The following is a 20,961-nucleotide window of genomic DNA, read 5'->3' as shown; positions in this document are numbered from 1 at the left end:
TAAGCAGCACTTGAGGTCAGTGAGCTTTGAAATATATCTGTGCACAGTCAAGATCACACATCTTTTAAATCCTACAAAGTGTATAAGAAAATGGTACTTAGGCTTGACTTTTGTAAACACTTTCCTAATGTCTTCACTCAGTAGCACCCATTATAGAATTTCTTTTTATGTTTCATTCTGAGTTTCAGAAAGACGTATCCGTAGGCTGCACAATTCATTTAAAATTTTAGCCACAATCACAGTTTTGCATTCCCACAATGAAAAGGCGATTTCCAAACAATATCTGAAATAGCCAGTGCAATCATTTTCCACTTGTCCAGTAAACACAGTGAGTGATAAGTACTCACTGGCAAAGCCTGTGCTGTAGGAAACACATTGCGGCGCAAATAAAGAGGCATCTCACAGGTGTTGAGTGCTTTGCTACGATTTTTTATTCACATCCATCATATAGGCTCAATTAATAGAGTGAAAGACTCTATTTTCCTGTAAGAAGACACACTTAAACTAGGTGAATGAACATGAAGACTCCTTTACAGGGACGTAGCACACTATAAAAATGAAAGCACTGTTTTCATGAGAACATGCAAAACTGTCAGAATCACCACAAAGACAGTGTCGTCTGCATATTTGAGAAGTGTCATGTTCTCCATGTTACAGGTTATATCGTTTGTGTTAATTGAGAATTAAAAAAAAAACACAAAACAGTTAGTGTGGATGAATGATAAATGGACTGATTCTTATGTAGCTCTTTCTACTCTCCCAGAGTACTCAAAGCACTCTATACTACGTGTCACATTCACCCAATCACACAAGCACTTTCTTCTAAGATTTCTAACATTCATACACAGATGGATGCATCAGAGAGCAACTTAGGGTTAGTACCATGCCCAAGGGTACTTGGCATGCAGACTGGAGGAGCCAGGATCAAACCACAAACCTTCCGATCAGTAAATGACCTGCTCCACCGCCTGAGCTACAGCCAAGGAAGTAAATGGTTGATGGAGGCTCAATATCTGAGCAGTGGAGATTAACATCACTGTCTGCTACCTTTTTTCCTTCTTTTGTTTTTGTCTCTTGCCTGTCTTGACATAGACATTGTCATACTATTTCACATATAATGCAATAGCTGAAGTAACACAAAAAGAAAGGAATAAATAAACATAGTAAAGAGTCCCAAGAACAAGAGGAGCCTGTAGAGATTCTATGCAGGAGTTCTTGTGAAAGCAAAATGTGTTTGGCACCACCGTGCATTCAGATCGCAATTCTGATTGCAAACCTGCCAGACGGCACGGGATTCAAAAAAGGGGAAGAAAGGAAAAACACTTTCTGTCTGCTCATAGGATACCAGTTCTTTGTGAGTCTCTGCATGCTAGCAAGAAGCTAGTCATTAATAACTGAGAGTTGTGTTAAAGCCGAGTGTCTGCCAATCCCAGACCAGCAGTCAGATATTCAACGGGTAGCAAATGAGTTTGAAGGTTTGAAGCATTGCAGCCTCAATTTTACCCACAATTCAGTCCCCAAAGTCATCTTTGAGTCATAGAGTCACCTCAAGACGTTTTACTGTGCAAGTTAAATATCCTAGAAATAAAAAAATGAAAAATCTAAATTTTGCAGATAAATTTTATATAAATTATATTTAAAAAATATGAAGGATGTTAGAGTCTGTTGATCCAGGTTCACCTCATCTTCTTTGTTACTGTGTTTAAATGAGATACTAGACTCATATTGATGTACAATAACATTTGGATAAATTATTTTTTTCATTGCAACTCAACATTGCTGCTTTTTCGTGTATAAATGAATTGTTGATTTGTGAGGCTTTTTTTTGCTTTTCTTACAACAGTGCAATACTATTACAGCTCCATATGGTGTTTACATTTCTGAACAAAATGTTAAATGTGATTTGAAACAGACATCTGCATTCTCCAAGCAAAACAAAACAAAATCCAGTCGATAAAGGTAGGTCTGGCTTTGTTGCTGAGAAGAAAAGGGAACCTCAGAGGGTTCAGTTAATGGACTAAAACCATAAACCCGGATTATTACAATGGCACAAAGTAGATTTGTCACTTTTCATTGCAGGACAGTCTGACAAGGAACAAGAAGACATGTCTGGACTTCAAGATCCTGTGATGCAAGGAAATATTTACATGTTCAACAGGAAGTTTAAATATATGCTGAAGAGAGTCCACTCACAGCCTGAGGAGAAACTCAATAAATCTATCAGCATTCATAAAATTAAATCTTCTCCCAAGCATAAAAAGGCCCCAGGGATTTGGTCTGAAGGGGAACCGTGCAGATGGACAAAATGTCTGTGGAATGAAGTAAATAGTTGACACTGTGGTCCCCTTTAATTTAAGACTGCACATGTGTTTCACATGTTCTACACACTGCAATACGGCTCATTTGGATCAGGCACAAACCATTTAACGTTTGGTAGCCGCTGCTACGGAAACTATAAACAAATGTCCGTTATGATTGCAACTGAAGAATGTCTGCCACCAATGGATCAAAACAGTTAAACAACCATGTCTCCGACTTCCAAGACGCCAACACAGCAGCTCTGTGAGGCTGTACTTAGGACCAGCTGTGCTTTGACTTAATGTTAATGTCAGCAGGCCAACACGTAATAACAATAATGCTCGTAATAACAATGCAAGGATGCTAATGTTTAGCAGGCACATAAAGTTCATCACTTCAGGTTATCATGTTAACAGTTGCTTACTCAAAGCATATTTGGCTTCTTTTTACTAGCTTAACCTAAATCAGTTAAAAATAAGCCAAGAGATCATCAAATGAATTTGTCCTCACAGTAACAATTATGATTTATCAGTAACAAACTTCATATTTGTTCTCTCAGAACCACAAATGGGAATCTCATGGTGGCTCAAAGAGAAAGGTCAGGGACCACAGTCACTAAATCACCCACTGAGGTCCAACCACAGCTGTTTATTGCAGTGCTTCCAAAGGTTTTTCAGTCTGGACTAACCAACTGACGGACAAGAGAACTGTCACCACAACAGCCACACCTACACAGCTTTAAATTATGCACGGCCATAACAACTCACAACATCATCACTTTGGTCAAATTATAGTATAGACGACACTAAGAACATGCTCTGAGCTTTAAGTAAATGTTCAGAATTCAGCTTAAAATTAAGGTTAAAAAAACAAATGAACAGCAGCTTACATGCACAGAAAGCATCCTGTGATTACTGGCTGAAGTACATAAAAACACTGGTTCCATGACAGAACAATAATCTGGTGTGATCTTTATTCAAAAAAGCCAAAACTATACAAGCTTCAGCTTCTCGGTTCAACTCATAAGATTAAATAAGTTTTGTTTTGGCATTGGTGGGTTTTTACATTTTTATGAGCTCTTCTGATTAACAAAAGCCGTCAGTCCTTAAGTGCCACATTTGCTGTGTGACAATAACATATTATCATTGTGTCCTTTGTGTGTGGCCTCCGACAAAACACACATCTAACTTTCTTTAGTATTATCAGCCGAAGAGTTAATTATAAAGATAATATTAACAATTACTATCTGGCTTTAGCTCATTAAATTTATGGTTCCTTTATTTCTCCTAGCATTACAAGATATGACTGGATGGGAGTTTTTTTTTATGTATTATTATCTCTTCTTCAAATGACATGTTTTTTTCCTGCTTTAAGAAGTCACCAAAGACTGAACATTCATACTGACACGCTGCTCGGTCCAGTTCTCTATAATCTAAACAATGAAACTGGCATAAAGAGAAGCAAAATGTTTCCTGTCCCACCTTAAGACAGCGATGTAATCGCTGTCTTATGAACTGATTCCTCTGTCTTACCTAAAAGGAATCAGTTCATAAGTCTTAACTTGGAAACTGTAAAGATAAAACTACCATTAGCATTAAATTGGATCATATCGTAAAATGAACAACAAAGCAAATAAATGGTTAAGGAGTCACAATTTAAAACTGAAAGTGGACTACAGTGTGTCAAAATAATGCCATGATTAATTAAGTACTTTTTCTTTATGCAGTTATGCAGTGCAGTCGAAGAGCAGCATTTTCCTGATTTTACTAGCTAGCCTTAAACTCAGGCCAGTCACGCTACCAGTAAAGTTCAGCCTGAACCCCTACAGTCAGGGTCTGATTCACCACTGACTAAGATTAATGAGCAGTCCTCATTAGTGGTTCTTTCTAATTGCCTTGTTCCACTTTTGGAATATAGTTTATGCTGGATACCTTTGCTAATAAGGACACTATAATTTCAAAGTATAGACCAACCAAGAACAGACTTAGTCTGTTGACCTGACAAAGCCCCACATGTATATTTACACCTCACACAAATCCCTAAGTTTAATAGAAGTTGAAAAAACACCAAAAATAGATTCAACTATTCCAGAATTATTGCACTCAACATTTAAAGCCCTCTATCACTTTGTATCTATTCTAAACATTCTTATCAAAAAATTCTCTGATTCACTGAGACAAAAAACTAAACAAAACAATGTAACACGTTTAGTAGTGGTTTGTGAGGTGATTGATGTCATTGTACAGAGTACAACGAAATTGGAGTGCCACTCCCTTGGTGCAAGTTTCAATAATAAATATAAATGTAAAATATAAAAAGTACAAAAAAAACAATCGCAAGTACTCAAACAATAGTATGTACAATATATACAGGATAGCAGCATTAATATAATGACAGTGACGGTATGGGATAGGTTCAATTGTTTTTGTGCTTATTTACTACGGTGATAGCTCTGGGAAAGAAGCTATCCCTGAATCTGTTTGTCCTGGTTTTATGTGACCTGTACCGTCGGCCTGACTGTAATAGTTCAAACAGTTGGTTGCTGGGGTGAGAGTGGTCCTTGATGATATTGCCAGCTCTGCTGAGGTACCGAGAGTTTGCAGTGACCTCCAGGCTGGGCAGAGAGCAGCCAGTGAGCTTCTGGGCTGTGTTGATGACCCTCTGCAGTACTTTCCTGTCTGCAGCTGAGCACCCTGCATACCATGTTGTTATGCCGTACGTTAGGATGCTCTCTATGGTGGCTCTGTAAAATGTCACCAGCAGCCTCTCCTCCAGGTTGTTCCTCCTGAGCACTCTCAGAAAGTGGAGATGCTGCTGGGCCTTTTTAACCACCGCTGTAGTATTTGCAGTCCAGGAGAGGTCATCAGATATCTGCACGCCCAGAAACCTCATGGAGTGTACCCTCTCCACACAGCTCCCGTGAATGTAAAGTGGGGCCGGGTCTGCTCTGCCCTTCCTGAAGTCCAAGATAAGTTTTTTGGTTTTCGTGGTGTTCAGTTGGAGGTTGTTAACTGAACACCACTCAGTCAGTCTGTTGACCTCATCTCTGTAGTCCGACTCATCCCCCCTTGAGATGAGTCCAACCACTGTGGTGTCATCCGCGAACTTTATGATGGTGTTTGAGAGATGGGTAGGGGAGCAGTCGGATGTGTAGAGCGTAAACAGGAGGGGACTCAAAACACATCCTTGTGGAGACCCGGTGCTGAGTGTGATGGTGCTGGACCGGTGGGGGCCGAGTCTGACAGACTGTGGTCTATAGAGGCTATAAAATGTTGAAATTGAGATACTGTGAGCCTACAAGTGGAATAATAAACAGCAAACACTGAAATAGTGCAATAAACAGCTCAGGCTGACACTGACTCTGAGCATCCCGTGGCTCTGTGGGCTGGAGATGTCCGTGGTCTCATCTTTTGGTCTTCCAAAGTCTTGTTTTTTTTTATCTATTTTAGCTGCGATGTTAGGAAGTCTTCTTGTTTAAGGCCTCCTTACGGAACAAAATAATCTAGAACATTTTATACTCTTTGTGATTCAGGTTGTTGCCAGTTTCAGTGTTTATGCTCTGTTACCAAGTTAAAGTCTAATATTCTGCTGAGCCGTATCTGTTTATCTAGACATCGGATTGTAAGGTTTTTTTCCAGAGGGGGTTTCCCGGATTTATAATCAACAAACTGTCAGTAACTCGTAAACATAGTGACATAGGGAAGCTTACTCTTTGATGACCTCATTAGTTTTATGATCCGCTATAACTCTTGCAGCCCAGTGACATTTGCAGGAAACGTTTAATAAGCTCCATCTGCCATCAATTTATTTCATGACAACAGCTGGTTCATTCATGGCTAATATCAGAAGAATGACTTGGGAATTTCTAAGGTGAAATAATTGCAGTTAGGTGCTTGTAACAGCAGATGAACTGCAGGAAAAGGTAAATGCTGTTGGTTTGCAGCTCTAAAATTAAGCATCTAAAGACATAAAAACACTGTTTAATATTGCATCCTGTATTTATTATTATTATTATTATTATTATTATTATTATTATTATTATTATTAACACTGATGACAAGAGTGACAAGCCTCTATAAAAGATCCGTCCTCATGTGGCCACTGGATTCTCTACCGGCCATGTGCAGACAGTAAGCAGACCAGAGGTGTCAAAGCTCACATAAACATGAACTAATATGGCTCTGAAGGCATTACTAACCTCTTTTAGGTCACTCCTGAGGCTTGCCACAACATCTGCTGAGAGCAGCTTTAACTGACACTAAACTGACAGGCTGGATGGAGATCACCTCCCTTTGTTGTCTCATTGTAATAGCTCTAATGAGCTTCTGCTCCTCACAGATTAGAGGATCTGCAGGCCCAGACATTAGCGTAGTTGAAGGATTAATGACATGGGTCATTGATATGTCCTGAATGTACCAGCTGTGTTTGTCTGTGTGGAGCTGGTGCTTAATCAACCTCAGGGTCTGATAGGCTTACTGAGATCGGTGACCAGTCAGTCATCACTGCCGTTGTTGCAGTTATGATGAAATTACTAATCAATCCCTTTTCATCAAAGCAGTATTATTAAGTCAGATCACAGTGATACACAGTATCGATCCTCGGGCTGAGCTACAGGAGACTACAAGAAAAAATGAATTTCATAAAACAGTGGATACATATGCACATGTATGTAGCATTTGTTACACTGTCAAAAGAAATTAACTGTCAGCATCCCATATATTGTTATGTACAAAAATTATATTACACGACATCACACATAATTAGATCGCCTGGCAACTGCTTAGCAACCCAAAAATTATCATCTTCTTTTAATATTTACTACTTTGATGGCTGACATGGTTTTTGTTGGGTTTTGTTGGCTATCTTAACTTAATCATTATTCTTTCTTGTGGTTTTCGTGTTCATATTTTCCTTGATACTACATCTCTCCTTCATTTACGACAGGGTAGATGTTGCTCAGCAGGTAGCGCATGTCATCTCCTCATTGGAAGGTTGGTGGTTTGAGTCCTGGCATGCCAACTAACTCTTGGGCAAGATACCAAACCCCGAAGTGCTTATTGAAGTGAAACAAAGTGCTCTGAATGAATCAAGTAGTGCTTCCCACTTTTCTTTGTCTCCGTGCTGTGATTAAGGTTTCGGTGTTTCTCGTCCCTCTGATTCCATAATTGTTTCCACTGGTGTCTGTTTCCTGTCCCTTTCTGCCCTGTGTTTGATTGTACTTACCGAAGGCCCCTAAAACCCGGTCCCCGTGTGTGTGTCTGTGTGTGTGTTTATAAGTTTGTGTGTGGTCTTGTCCCTTATCAGTTGTCAGATTAGCTGTTTGTTCTCCGTGTGTCTACCTCTCATGCCTCTTTGTTTACTTCGTGGATTCCATTATCAGTCAATAATTGATCACTTTTTCTTGTTTAACCTGCCTCTACATCCTGCACTTGGGTCCACTAACAAGATGTTTCAGCCCAAGTAAATGTAAATATACTTATGTGTGCTTAGATGTATGTACTGTATTTATTCTTACTGTCTAAAAATAGTAGCACATAATAGCACGTGTGGTGCATATGTTCTCCGGTTGCTGCTATAAAAATGGCATCCATGTAGTGCCCAAAATGTCTCACCAGCTGTCTGCACTTGTTCTCTATTAAGCCCACTGTGAAGATCACAAGCGAACAGGTCCAAACACAGCCTAAGAGTCCAGCCCGGTGTGCTGAGCTAAACCGCAGCATGCCATCATGTTCACAATGCTACAAAACTACTCTGACTTTAGGAATAGCATGCTTAGCAGCTACATGTCTGAACAAAATTTCATGGCAATCCATCCAATAGCTCACAGTCCCAGGAGTCATGGCATGACTAATAAAAACACGTCTAATCATACCAAATAATAAGTCTCAATTCAAATAGTCACTTATGACAGCTACTCCAATAAAACTACAGAGAAATACACATCTGCCGTTGCAGTCGACATCACCCGATTTCACTTCACTTTCATGTTTGATCAGTTTAGCTTCCTGAGTTAATGGTTTTACTGAGTTCTCGTTATTAAGGGAAAGAAAATATCTGCCAATTAAATCAGACAAAGAAGTACATGACATGCACCGACTGCATTAGGAATGTCTATTGTCACTGCTGCATGCCTCAGTGATCTCGCTGCTGTAAAGTTGAGATGTTCGGGGTTTATTAACCACAAAAAGAGATTTCTGAAAGCCACGGAGAAAATTGAGCAGCAGATATCATCATCCTCTGAGAAATTTAAAATGAAGTCATTACCGTAGGCTGCGGCTGCCATGATTGCTTTACTATAAATAACTTAATAATTCAAACAGTGACAAAGCACTGAATATCATTGCTTCTCTTTGATGTATTTTTCTGAAAATCACGAGCATGGATTATTCCAAACATTTGCACAGCATTATTGTCATATTAACAGCAAAGCCTGCCAACTCCAGAAGACAGTGGAAATGTGATTTTTCTTTCCATTAATAAATCTTCTTCGGATTTGAGAACAAGCAATACACATTGTCCCAAAACATCAGCCAAAGTCCCAGATGACAAATATCATCCAGAATGAAGCTGTAAATGTGTGAACTCTGATATCATGTTACGCACTTATGCCAAGACTGTTGGCATAATCTATTGGTGTTTATGTTAGTGTACTAAACTGTAATCCTCTCCAGAGTGTCGATGACATTCATGCCAGCTGCAGTGCTAAGACTCTGTTTTCTGTTTAAAATACTTGTTTGGCACAGCGGAGCTTCCAACTTTTAAACAACCTACTGGACCAAAGTAATGTCCGCTTGCCCCCCCTTATCACAGCCTTTATTTATCTTTGAGTTGGAGGAGGTAAATTAATTTGAAAAGCTTATCAGGACAAGCTGTGCAGATGTTTTCTTTAACACTTACCTTTTCCTAATTTGTCTAAAGCTCATACTTTCCGAAACCATCTTTCTACCACTGCTTTAAAATACATACAAGTGAACTACAGCCAGCTGCTCCTGAATTCACAGGGGTTTTCCACAGTGCGTAGTTCCGCATGTTTGACATATCACTTTTTTTTTTAACGTTGGATGCAACCGAATTCCTAATGCAACCCCAAAGACATTTGTGTGTAAAATCAGATATTCACTTTATCTTAAAGAGAACAGAAGCATGGAGACTCCACAGGCCATGCCAAAAAATGTTCAGATAGGATGCTTAGACACAACGTTTGCGATTTCTTATTCATACAATATTATATCTACAAAAAAAAAAAATACAGATGCAGTAACTTGTGTAAGGCAAAGAGAAACTTTCAAGGCAAAAAAAGTGAAAGTGAAGCTTTCAGTCACTTGATGACGACTCCCTCTTCATCATAAGCTGTATATTTAGAATATGAAGAATTAAGAAAGAATTGTTTAGCTAAAGTTTCTAAGGATTCTGAACTAAGACACTTAATGTGTTTATTAAAATTTGAAATATTAATTACTGTCATTGTATTTTTGTGGGGAAAGGTAACAAACAAAACCACCTAGGTAACCACCTAAGTTTTTTAGATATATATGGTGTAGACTGAGACAAAACGGGGGAGAAAGAGGAAGCCATGCAGCAAAGGGCCACGGGTCAGACTCAAAGACTGGTCGCCTGCTCATCAAACTTGCCTTTTTTTCCTCCCTGCTTTAGGTCTTTGCTGATCAAGAGTGCTGATCAAGCAACACCACAAATTCAAACCAAATATTTTGAAAAATGAAACCAATATGAAGTGGCAGCAACTGCAGTTCCTCTAATAGCCACTTAAAGTTGGCTCCAAAACCATGGACAGTGTAAAAGATGGATGTAGCTATCATGACATCACCCACTGGTTTACAAAGTCCCTTTTTGCCTGCAGAAAATAGTGGTTGGGGATATTGCTGTGAAGCTTCTTGCTCAACAGTTTGTGACTGACCAGTCATTATCCAAAGAGCATAGATAATCCTCCATAGCATGACCAAGATTTGCAACCAGGTATCACCATATGATCTTCAGATAGAATTCAGGTTTAAGACACTTCCACATTGGCTTCATTTTTCTGACCTGGAAGATATAAGCACGTGTTTTATGCTGTATGTGCTCCACATACAAGTCACATCCGTAGCCTGTCATGGTATAATGTCCAAATCTGCAGAATTAAGGAAAATGTCCACACTTGAGAGACAGGTGGCTCCCATTTCAGCTTCAGTGTTCATTGCACAAAAAAATCCTAAATAAATGATCCAGTAGTCTTTTTAGACGGTTTTAGCTCATATTTGAAACATAAAAACAACCACAAACAGATGGGTGATATCAAACTGGTTATGTCTATCTGAAATAATGATCTAAGGTATCAGGGAGCGATCAATGTCTTAGTGAAAAATGAAAATTATAGTGCTTTTGATACCTAAAAGGAAATATAGTTCCCCTTCTTTCTAATGTCTCCACAGAAAAAAACTGGAATCACATTTGCCTAAAAAAAATTGCTCAACACATATTTGTCAAGTTTGAACAAAGGACGTTCAAATTTAAATCTTATAATGCTTAATTTCAGTCACTTATTAATGACCTGTAGAGTTAATATTATAGTTCAGAAGAAGCTATGGGCCTATTGTGTATAGAAGTTACAGCACACAGCTGAAAACAGGCCTGGATGAGTTATAGCACTGGTAGTCTCTTCTGAACCAGCAGGGCCTCCCTGGTTTGCAGGCCTGCCTCATTCCTTTTAGCTGACATCTCCCCACTGTGGGAGATGGCTGGTCTTCACAGAGGCTATTCAGTCTGGCCTTAGTTAGCAGCTACTCAGCTCTTTTATGCACACAGCTGCAGGAACTCTGCGGTCTCCACTTGGACAGGGACATACGGAAAATGTGTGGGAGCACGAATTTGATTGTTCTCACTCCCGTGACGTCTTCTACAGCTCAGGCTGCAGTTGTTACAATTCTTTAAATTGTTATTATTATATGAGAAGTAGTCTAATAAAAATTAATGAGCTAAGTCTACGAGAAATTTTCTAAACTTTGAAAATGCTTCAATATGAAGATTAATGACACCAAATATGATTCTAGCAGGGACATATAAACAGTAACTAAATCTTCTAACCCTGGATATGATTTAAGATCCTTTGTTCAAACAATAAATTTACCCGGTCAGGATAAAATACTGGAGCACTAACATGACAGCCACCCCACAGTCAGTCAGCCTGTTGTTATAATGATGTGCTGATGAGCCAGCTAGCCATCACTTGCTGTCAACAGTGGCTCTGCTGTACAGATGCCTTAAAGTATACAGCCAGGTTAAAGTAAATACATCATGTAGATACAGTGGGCTACATTTCAAACTTGCTCTCACGCCATATTGAGGCAGCACAGCACCCCATTTGTCTCTGCATTGGACAGGAAGGACCGATATGTCTGGGCATAACCCTTACAGGATCATTTTATGCCTGGTAAACAGCATGAAGGTCAACATAAAGGAGATATTCTGTTAGCTTAGAAAATAAAAATCATGCCTGTTGTTGAGTCATGTTGTAGTTTCTTTCAGACCGCACTTTGCTGTTTTGTATAATACTGTGGGTACAGATTGTTTTAAGGGTTTATGACTCTTTAAGTCTTTTTACTGTGTCCAGGAGGCAGTCTCCAACATGTTCTGTATATTTCCAGCTGTGAGCTGTTAGCCTTCATCCTTTTCATTTATGTGCTAGTTTGTTATGAAGTGTGATGTTGTCCTGCAGGGTTGACAAAGTACCCACAAAACACCCATTACACTGATCCCACTCACTGTGGTTGCAGTTGGAGATCCTACCTATGTAAATTTATGAAGAAACCCCCCCCAAAACAAACAAAACTGGTGATTACGAATACATTTTAGGAGGTATTTGTGCTAAACACAGGTAAGAAGTAGGAGGCACCACTTTGTGCAACATTTACAAATCAATTATTTATTAAGTCTGATTTTTAAGGAGGCAGATCACTGATGCAGTGTCAGCACAGTTTGAGAGACACAAAATAGCATTGTTGAACCTGCCTTTGATTTCTAAATAGCTATTAGATGAAAACTTGTCATATCTCTGTATGGTGTGCAGGGTGCCTGCAGATCACACAGAAAGGATTCCAGTAAAGACCTAAGACAGGAAACAGATAAGACATGCAACTGGCCCTTCGGTTGATTCATCTACTGTTTGCCGAGGCCTCAACAGAAAAGGTCTCAGTGGAAAGGTGGCTGTCAAGAAGCCCTTAATGAGGAAGTGTAACAGAGATAAAAGGCAGAGGTACGCCAAGTTACACAGGAACTGGACTGAAAAGCATTTCAGTCTTATGAAGTGATGAATATAAATTTGAAATATTTTGTTCAGAATCAGCATCAGTATGTACGGAAGAGGTCAGGAGAGAGGCAACATGGAGAGTCTACAGCCGTCTATAACATACAGTGAAGGCTGTGCTGTGGTTTGGAGCTGCATATCAACCAGTGACGTTGGGGATTTTCTCCAAATTGATGGAATTATGAACACAGGTTTTGATTCACCATGCAATAAATCTTTCAGATTGGCAGTGGTTTCAAACTGATCTCAGTTTGTGCAGTAGAAGCATTACTGAAGCAGTGTGGGATCGTGTTGACAGCGAAGGGAACAAAAGGAGTCAATATCCCAAAAAAGAGCTTTGAATGTTCTTCATGATAATCAAGGTAAAAGTAATACAAGTAATAAATACTTTCCCAATCAGTGTTTGGTGGTAAATCTCACAGGTACGTGCATCATTGTCTAATTATAAAAAGGAAAAAAAATGTCAGCTGTCAATCCAAACAGGCCCAGAAGTGATGAAATAGCTACCAGAGGCAGAATCACTGAAGGTATCATAGTCATTAGTTTATAAATGTACACATGCCACACTGACACCCACCCAGGAAAGATAAAAAACCCTGAAAATCTTTAGACTTGACTGACCAAAGCTGATTATCTGGCAGGGCCACTTATCCAGGGCAGACTAGCAGCCTAAGCAAAGAAGGAGATCCAAATGCTAACCTCTACTCTGAGTCTCTCGAATGACTCAACTCCTCGTTTCCACCATATCCCCAGCTGGCCAATTAGATCCTTTAAGTATAATTTCTATTTTTCTACACAAGGTATGTCTGACTAAATAAATCAAAGGTACTGCAGGAAGCAACTTCAGCACAGTAGTTCCTTGAAAAGTTATTTACTTTTTGGCTCTTGATTCTATTTGTATAAAGTGTTGCCAGAAATGCTGCATGAGCTCCTGCACAAGGACAACTTCATGCAGCTGCTGCACGTGCAGCTCCACGTGTTGTGTTTTCAGCAAACATTTGCAATCAAACTGAGGTCAAGAGGAAGGAGTATTTACACATCACACACAAATATTAAGCTCACAGTTCATAAACAATATTTTTCATCTGTCATAGTCACACTAAATATGGGACACGAGTGAAAAACACTTCAGTGTTATTGTTACAAACAGCTTAGAAGTGTCAGTTTGTTGATATTTTTCTCTTTTGCAGTAGAGATATTTCTAATGTGGAGCTGTTTCATTAGCATAGCGTATAAAACATGAGATACCGTCATCTCGTCCTGTTTCCAGTGGAAAGTCATCATTTCTGGGAAATACGAATTGAGATAAAGTCATTTAGTCTTAGAGTGATAATGACAGATAATAAAAGATATGCAACATTGTGGGAGGACTATCAGCACAAAGAGATTCCATGAAAAACATAATGAAATTAAAATTAATAGCTTTAAACTTTACAAGATACAGATGTAAAGATGTAAAGTAACTAAAACTGGAAACACTGAGAAAGCCTGCTTATAAAAATACAGATAAAATAACAAAATAATGAGTTTGCCAATGTGTTCTCCTCAGGTTGTTCCAGAGAGTAGGTGCTCTAACATAAATACTGTGAGATATGATATCAGATATGATAGTTATCTATTTAAGAAAGAGGGGGGGGGGGGGGGGGGGGCAGGAGGGGGAAGAGAATAAAGATATGATGCACCAATGCAGACCAGTTCATTGCTATTAAGAAGTTGGATATGGTTATTGTCCGTGAGAGGGGGGCAGAGAGTTCAGGAGCCTCACAGCCTGTGGATACAGGCTGTTGGCCAGTCTGGATGTTCTGGCCTGTATAGACCTGTACCTTCTCCCTGAGGGCAGCAGATGGAAAAGGTGGCGCGCAGGGTGATGTTGGTCCCGCAGGATACTGTGCACCCTCCTCAGACAGCGAGTGGGGAAGATATTACTGATCTCTGGCAGACTTGTTCCAATAATTCTGCCAGCTTCCTTCACCACCCGCTGGAGTGCTTGCTGATCGGCCTTGGTGCAGCTGGGGAACCACACTAGACTGGCTTTGATAAAGCATGCTGAAATCCATCATCATAGACCAAGATGCTCCAGGAAGTCAGGAAGCCGTACACATGAACTAGCAAAAGACAAGGCTTTTGAGCTGTTTGAGAAGACTTCCACCCACATCAGGTCAGCGAGAGAGTCCTAAATCCTATACAAGACAAATTTCTGATGACACAGTTTCCCTCATCGAAAGCCCCACCGCAACCAACCAAAACAATCTGCTGTTACCACGACAACTGCACGATTTGCCTTCAGATGTGGGTGACAGTAGGAGTGGGAACATTTCCGTAGAGGTTACTCATACAGGAAGTTAATGTGGGACACATGGCAAACCCTGAATAGGTTTACACAGGCGCCCACTCTGACATGCTTTTTGGTCTTCGGTGTCTTTTTCCCCCTAAATGCCCAAACTCTCAATTCAGCCTCTCAAGATAAGAATTTGCCAACATGTCACCATTTTACATTTTTGTACACTGAAAGCAGTGAGTGACTCATAGGTCACTCAATGTTATTTTGTGAGTTAAATCATGCCATTAATCTGTCATGTCTGTCACATCCTGTTTCTTTCTTGGTCAACTTCTTTCTTTGTTTCTGTTTTGTCTGCTCCTTTGCCTGCATCAACTTCTCATTGCCCTTGTTATTGTGCCCTGTCTTATTTTGGTAATTGGCTTTCCTCACACAGCCTTTGTTGTTTTACTTCCTGTCCGTGCCTGTTTTTCTGCTCCTTATGATCGACTGCTCCGAACTGATTGTTTTCACCCATATTCATTAGTTCCACCTGTTCACAATTAGTTCCCTGTGTATTTATAGCTCTCTTTTATTTTTTATGAATTGTTAAGACTGTCTGGGTTCTCCTTCACTCCTGTCTTGATTTGAATCACTCCTCTGGTCTCCTGGGTTGTAAACTGTGTTAGCAACCAATGGCTTCCTTGCCAGTTTTATTCCTGCCTTCTCTTGTCTGCATTTGGGTCCTCTTTTTGAATAAAACATAATGCTTAAAGAGAAGATGGTGCCTTGAGCTATAATTATGCTGAAAACTAGTCTAAAAATGTTACTTTAAGGCTGGACTATTTTTATTCCTCTTGTTTTAAAAACTCCCTGGAAAAGCTTTCACTTGATCCAAAATGCTACAGTGAGAGTACAAATGGGGTTGTTACGGCTGTGGCCATAAGAACACTGTGTGGGCTGTTTTGTTCTGTGTCTCTTTACTGTGTTTAAGACTCTTTACAGGTCCCTCCCCTAATGAAGAGTAGTGAGCAGCTGATTGGACCATGGAACAGGTGACCACATTCAAAAAGCTGCTCTGACAGCTCCCGGGAGAGAGAGAGAGAGAGAGTGGGGCGAGCGAGCAAGCAAGCAAGCAGGCAGGCAGGCAGGCAGCTTGACAGCCGACGCGGTCCTGACCCTGGTTTTCCCAGCCTATACTTTTACTGTGTATTTGTGTGAGCGTGATCTGTGAGAGCTGCTCTTGGTGCATTAACTTAGTGCTTAGGCACTCTTAGGCTGAAGCGGAAGGGGTGAGCCACCTTTTTCTTTGGAACAGTTTTCTCCTGTTTTCCGGGTTAGGGAGCGAGGGTTAGTATTGTCATTTGTTTGTTCTGTTTCTTTCTTAGGGTTTAGTTAGTTTTCTCTGGTGGGACTTAGTTGGTTTTGTTTATTATTTTGGCCTGGGTTCACCCTGGAGCTATGCTTCATTACCTTAAATAAAATCACCTTTTTTTACTCACAACTGGTTTTGGATGTCTGGCTTGGGAACCAGGGTGGGGATTTGTCTCTCTCTTCTCCAACCTTATGTGCGTCTCTACACGCCTAGACTAGGGGCGTAACAGGGGTCTACAAACAGAGATTTATGGCTTCTCTTTACTTGCTCCCTGTGAATTGAATTTAAAATCCTTACAGTGTACAACATCCTGAATGATCAGGTGCCATCATATCTTGAGGGCCTCATACCAGAGCAAAGACTGATGTTCAAGTCTCTCCAACTGCAGGTTTACTTTTTTTTTGAGTTTCTAAAAGTAGAATGGGAGGCAGACCCGTCTATCAGGCCTATCTGATCAGGTGACTCTGGCCCATCCCTTAGTTATGCTAATATATGCTTTGACTTTTGGGGGGATAGAAATGGTGTCTGTTTTCTGAATCTAAACTGGGTTCTGGTTCCACAGAAGCGAGGCCTCCAAATTCAAGGCTATCTTTCCCACTCTACCTTTAAATACCCTAGGAATCACAAATAAACCAGCACTCTGAGAGCAAAGTGCTCTGATGGGGCGATATGGTACTATAAGGTTTTTAAGTTATGATATGGCCTGATTTTTCAAAAACTGTGAGAAGGTTTTAAATTGGATCCTGGATTTAACAGGGAGCCAGTGAAGAGAAGCCAATATGAGAAAAAGAGCTCTCTCTTTCTAGTCCCTAAAGTACTCTGGCTGCAGCATCTTTGATCAACTGAAGGCTTTTCAGTGAGGTTTTAGGACAAAATCATGCTAATTAACTACAATAATCCATTCCAGCAGTAGTAAATGCATAAGACAAAGCATTTATTAACATAATCAAAATACTGTTATGAAACAAAAAGCAGTGAAATCTATCTATTACTTTTAAAACTGGAATCTATCTTTAATTTTTGCCTACAAACCAGTCTGCATAAGAATCACCATGACAAACTGTCTGTTTTCTTTGTTGACGTTTGTCCCCTGGCGATATTAAAATTTGAAACCCTGACAGTTTTTCCAGGTTGTATCAAACATCAGTTTCTGTTCTGCCTCAAACTGCGCTCCACCTCACGGAGAACATGATTCAGAAACCATGGTGAGGAAATCACAAACATCTCAAATAGACCGATCGGGGCAAAGATGTTGCTTTCAACCAGCTGTTGAGATAAATCATGATCAGACAACTGCAATTCTCAGATACTCCAAAACAAAGCTGAGGGTTACGCAACATTTATGATTTTTTCTATAATACTAACCCTAAACGCACAAGTGTTTTTCAATGTTTCTAACAGCTACATGGATACTAAAAACCGTGTGTGTGTGTGTGTGTGTGTGTGTGAACGAAAAAAACTGCAGATAAGGAGCCACGGTATTTAATACTCAGTTAATGACATCACTCTAAAATATCATGCATATTATAGTGTCACTGGATATCAGATGTCCTTCAAATCAATCAGGCTGGCCATGAAGCTTTCATACTTTTACTAAAATTTAAAACACTATAGAAAGCGTTACAGCAGGGACAAGAAAAGTGTTTTCAGTTAGATGCTTTGTACATATGACACAGTATTGACCAAACTTATCCTAGATTTGTCTGAAATTCACTAAAATGAGTGGAAAAGTCTCAGTACTTACAACACACAATGTGTTGGCCACTTTGGCTCATGCAGCAGATGCAACTGAGTCCTCTGTGAGAAGCTTCCATCAATGAAGTGACTGCAGGGGGGGAAACAGCATGCAAGGCTGTAACACATGATCCAGTATAACAGGAGACACTTAATCCAGATCCAGTCTTCAGTGGAGTACTCCCCCTTTTGTCTTTGAAATCAAAGCAAAAAACAGCAAAATTGACATCAATAAATTGGGAATTTATCTTGAGCAAGAAACACTGGTAAAGTTTGTTGGTGCTCTCGGTGGCCAACAGTAGCTGATATGTGCATGGGTCATCTGGCTCTCTGCAGGAGGTCTGTAAAGTAAAGAAGCCAAAATCAATACAGCTAATAAGCCATCAACTGAACAAAAGAGGTCAGTGCTCCCAGACAGAGAGAGATTAGAGCTGGCAGGCTGGTCTGGATACAGTGACATGAACGCCATTCATCTACATTTATTGGATTTACTGTAAAATCTTTTGTCTCCCTGACAAAAGGCAGAGATGACAGAGTTGACAGTTAAGATTTTATTAACCTGATTGCTTTTGCAGGTTTTTGAATCCCTCTCGATTTTACTGTTTTGCAAATATGGGTTACTTTATTTCTTTAAAAAAAAACTATTGCAACTGATTTTATTAGATCTGGTGTACTGTGTATGCTGCAAAATAAGAAGCAGTCTTGTTTGATGTCAAAATTAGGTTTGCATCACACACAGACATTATATTTGCAACATTACAAACACACATATTGCAACTATGACCTAAAAAGCTTCTTGTTGGGAGCCTTTTCATGCTATAAAAACAAGTGATTTATGAAATTCCAGACTTCTCTTTATTACTAAGTTACTGGGTTTTAACAGCCTTTTGGTTATACCTGTACTTCACTTTAATTTCATCCTGTTAAACAAATAAAAAGTTTTATTGGACAGATTTGATGTTTACCTTTAAACTTCACGGTGCCATTACAGTTTTTCTTGATTGGTTTGGCTCATTTCTTGAAACCGAGATGACATTCTCAAAATAACATGGACAAATCTCCAAACCACCTTGCAATTGTTCACAACAGAATGGCATTTTTCATTGGTTTTATCAAATTGCAAATGCTTTAGTACATGTCTCAACTGACTCTGTGCTTCTTTTCAAATGATTATGTACAAGTAGCTACAGTTAGCACAATGAGCCCACATTTAGCACATTTTCCAAATAAATAGATCTTGGCGATCTAAACTGATTAGTTGATTTTTCAGTGAAATGGTTACTCACTCCAAAACATATCAGCATGGTTTCATTGTGTAAGTCATCATATGCACAATTGTCTGTTCAACTGTCAAAATTAGTCAAAGATATAATACCATGGAAGAATATCTTGGAAGTTATGACAGTACTTGACAATCAATCAGGTGAAATTAGAACTAACGAAGGAGCAGTTTCCCACATCTCAGATGACCAATCAAACAGGTTGTTTAGATACCTGACAGGTGTTGTCTGTGATTATGGCTGCTGCCAAATGTATATAGACAGAGCTTGGCCCGGGGCCAGTTTCATTTGCAGTGTGAACATGGAAGCACCTTGCCAAGTACAACAGCAACTTCCTGCTCGAGGAAGAGGAGGAAGAAGAAGAGGAAGAGGAGGAGTGAGAATGCGTGGAGGAATAGGGGGAAGAGGCCGAGGAGCACGGAGGCACCATGATGTCCCAGATGAAATCCGGGCCACCCTTATTGACCACGTTATAAACCATCGCCTCACAATGGCAGAGGCAGGTCGCCGAGTGCAGCCTAATGTGCCTCGGTCTACAGTCTCCTCCATCATCCAAACCTTTCGCAGGGAAAACAGGTACAGAACTATGCTATTGAACTATTCAGTGTTGGTGTGTGTGTAGGCCTAGAGTACTGTAATATCTTCATGTGATGTCATATGATACTATAAAAATGACAAAGAAAAAAAATGGAGAAAATACTGTGAATAGTATTCCAGTCACTGTGCAGTGCATCACACTTTTAGTACCATAAAACAGCAGTACAATTACATTGGTAACTCATTTCGTAACAAATTTACAGTGTTGACCTTTGACTTGTATGTCTAGGATTGGACGACAGCCTCAAGTGGGTGGCAGAAGAAAACTTCTAAATGAACAACAAGGACGAGAAATATGCAACATGGTCATTGCAAATAATGCCATCACACTGAGACAGATTCGTAATGCAATCCTGCTAGACAATGTAATGTTCCAAAATATAAACTCTATCAGCATCTCCACAATAGACCGGGTATTAAAGAAACATCAGATGACCATGAAACAGATTTACAGGGTACCATTTGAGAGAAACTCTGACAGAGAGCAGTGCGTCGATGGCCAGGGGGATGAGGATGGTGGCCAGGAAAGAGAGGGTGACAATGGCGACCACTGAAAATATTACTGTACTATAGTTCTGAAACTTTATTTACAGTATGGTAGGCTAGAGTTTGTTTTGGTTTTTTGTTTGTGTTTATAACTGTTCACATTTACAGAATCCTGTATATGTTTTCTTTTCACAGTATGTTCTCTAATGTTAACATTTCTTTGTACGAATAAAAATGTTTACAGTTTCCTTGAGTATGAGTGGTTTATTGGAGGCTGATTTTAATGTAGAATCTTTTAGTTTTATTCATAGTGGTATTCTGTTGCTAGACCTGTGCCTCAGTGACAAAACGTCTAAGCATTTTGACTTGCAGTGCTTAAACAATGCCAAAGGTATAATGCATTTTGGGGGCATTGACTATTTATAAGAGAAGGATATTTAGTTTTGACACATGGATAAACTCTTTTGGGAGAGATATGAGCTTTTGCAGGCGATCCATGGTGTTGTGCTAAACCATCCAGGTTATTTTGACAAAAGCACTAAATGAATGCACATGTGCCAAGGCAATCGAGAAGGATCTGTGCTATTTTGACTGTACTGACCTTTTATATGGGAAAGGAATCTGCTTTTGAAGC

The 20,961-nt window shown here is 39.7% G+C and overlaps 1 protein-coding gene across 1 annotated transcript in view; it reads right to left on the bottom strand.

The window, feature by feature from the left end:
• LOC309711290 (tenascin-like) overlaps positions 1-18,257 on the bottom strand; it is a 57,447-nt gene extending 39,190 nt beyond the window's left edge. Inside the window, exon 1 of the mRNA XM_082541515.1 lies at positions 17,975-18,257. The gene's annotated coding sequence lies outside the window, so the exon portion shown is untranslated. The remainder of the gene's footprint in view (positions 1-17,974) is intronic.
• Positions 18,258-20,961: the final 2,704 nt, after the last annotated feature.

Source organism: Aulonocara stuartgranti, assembly GCF_965226115.1.
Source record: "Aulonocara stuartgranti genome assembly, chromosome: 7".
NCBI lineage: Eukaryota > Metazoa > Chordata > Actinopteri > Cichliformes > Cichlidae > Aulonocara > Aulonocara stuartgranti.
Note: the sequence above shows the minus strand (reverse complement) of the source record. Positions and strands in the feature narration are given on the sequence as shown.